Genomic DNA, 2,781 nt, shown 5'->3' on the forward strand with positions numbered 1-2,781 from the left:
ACTTTTAATAAGCAAAGGAACCTAAATGGCCCAGCACCACTACCATTTTCAATAGGCTAAAAAAGGAACACGGCTGTCAGCTAATGCTTGCTTCTCATGGTTCCTTGGTGAGGTCAACAGGACCTTTTTTTTTTTTTCCAGAAAGGAGCTTAATACAGAAACTTTAGAGGTTTGTTTAGTTCTTGGAGACTGAAATATAGGCAGGCTTCTAGCTCATATGCCTCAGTCCAGAGTCGTTTTCACAATATTTAAATCCCCAACCCACCATTATACAAACACACACACACACACACACACACACACATACAGTTTAATAAGAGGAATTCCTCAAGGAGCCAACTTGTGTTTTGAAATTTTTGCTGCTGTTTTTCTATCCTAGGAGCATTGCTCTGATTTACCTCCTATTGGCTCTGCAGCTGGAGGACCCTCTTTTCAGGTTAGGTTCTCCTAGACAACAGACCCTGATAAAGGATTTGAGGGTAAGTTATTTACTGGGGTGAAAGGTGACCTCAAGAACCACTGGTAGAGAGTGAGGAATGAGACAGGAATGGGAAAGCAGCCAAAAAGATGTTTTGATGAGCACATTACGTCTGTGGACAATTGGAGTTCCTTCCCACTGAGGACCTCTGTGAGACTGCGTAGAACACATCCTACAGAAATTCCCCCTCCAATGGGTAAGACAGCTGAGGTATTTATCCACCAACTTCTTTTTTTCATTGGTTCAAGGCTGCTCCACATAAATTCCTGTGCACTTCTGGCCTGCCTCCATGCACAGACCAAGCACATTCCTGCAGCCAGCAAAAGCCCTCAGGCTTTTCCAAGTGCTAGCAATAGGAAGCCATCAGTATAACATACACAAGAATGTTGAGTGGCAAGCGAAGATGGGCAGGGCTCTAACAAGGTCCACTTTATGCTACAGATAAACCTCTTCAATTTTAGTCTCTCTCAAGTGACCCTTATATTCTTTATCTTCTCCCTCCTAATAATCAGGCTACTCAAAGATGGACCCTGGACATTCTCTCTACAGACCAGCCCTTGTGTGCAGTCCTCATCAAGACCAACACTGGCAAATCAGAAAGGGGCAGATGCAAACAGGCACTCAATGAGAGGCAGTATATGCAGTGGTTAAGAGAATGGATGCTGGTGCCCCACAGCCTGGGACTGGAATTCTCATGCTTCACAGATCTCCTATTTCCCACTCCAAAATTATGTCAACACTGGACCCCAATATTTTCCATGAACCAACCCTGTCAGCCAGATTTCTAAAAGACCCTCCAAAAAACAACACCGAAGATGTGTTATATTAATTCTAGACTCACACAAACACTACCACAAACCTAGCAGGAGAGGCATGGTGCTCAGAGAACTGAGCCATCCAACAAGAAAAGGCCATTGTTTTCTGGAAGAGCCTGTAGACATTCTGGGAAGGAGCTATAAAGGATAAGCTCCAGCTTGGCAGACTAAAAGCAACGGCAAAGACTTACAGATTTATTATAATCCCAAAGACCACCAGCCACGGAAGGAAAGCCATGTGGAACTGATTGGGCATAAGCAAGGCCCAGAAGATTTTAATTTAAAAACAATTTAATTATGAAAAGAAAAGAAGCAGACCCTGCAGGGAAAAAATGGTGGAGGGTGCATGCATGAGAAAGTTCTCGTGTGTGTATGTCTATGAAAAGAGACAGCAAGAGAAACACAGAGAACTAAGTAGAAAGACAGAACTAATTTGGGGGGGGAATAAATGAGAGAAAAAAAATAAAAGGGGGAAAGGGAGGGAAATAATTTGTTAGCTGAGATTTTTAGTTCCAGATAACAGACAGTAATTCTGGGTGACTCAAATTTAAAATTACCTGTTGGAAGAATAGTTCAGAAAGCAGATAGAATGGAAAAGAATTAAATAAGCAGGTCTCAGAACAGAATGAGGGAGCTCCTTAGATGTAGACAGAGGAGACAACGGGTCACTTATTCAGGGATCTGTGCTTAGTAATCACCACTTTCTATCGATACCCTACTGAAGTCTCAAATTCCCCGGAGAAAGATTCTGGCCTATTTTTTACCACATGACCTATGTTTGGTTGAGGATTTGGGGAAAGGGTCTTGACTGACAGTCAAGATCACATAAATGAGGGAGAGGTATCTCCATGATGGCACTAAGACAAACAGCAAGAGATGCCTAGCAGGCAGGAGCATCAGGGGTCCACTACAGAAAGGGAACCCAAAGGAAAGGAAGGCAGTGGGACTCAAAGGGATTTAGAGGAGAACCAGCTACAAAGACTGAGGTACAGGAAAGGGAAAAGAATAATGAAGAGGGGAAAAAAGGGTAAGAATGTAAGAAAATGGCACAGAGGAAAGAAACTAGATAAAAAAGGGAGAACTCAGTTTCCATAGGAGAAGTAGGAGCCAGACAATGGGTAGGGAGAGAAGAAAGTGGTATAGCAATGGAAATGATAGCAAGGAATCACACAGGGCTCGCTCATGACTTCATGAGTCTATGACTTCCTATGACTGTGAAGTGAATGGCAAGTAGGAGGGGTCCCAGACCACCTCAAGAGAATGAGATTTGGCATCCATTCCACTTGACTGGCGTGAACATCCACTAAGTGGTTTGGTATCCATGATCGGTATTGTTCTGGTTCTCTATTCCTCCACAACAAACCATCCCAAAACTTAGCTTGAAACTACTTATTATTATCTCCCATGGTTATTTGGTTCTATTGGACTCAGCTGAATAGTTTTCACTTGGTGTATCTCATGCAATTCAGCCAGGGGTCAGCTTGGGCT

Source organism: Leptonychotes weddellii, chromosome 10 (assembly GCF_054177405.1).
Source record: "Leptonychotes weddellii isolate Sample4059 chromosome 10, ASM5417740v2, whole genome shotgun sequence".
In the NCBI taxonomy this organism is placed as follows: Eukaryota; Metazoa; Chordata; class Mammalia; order Carnivora; family Phocidae; genus Leptonychotes; species Leptonychotes weddellii.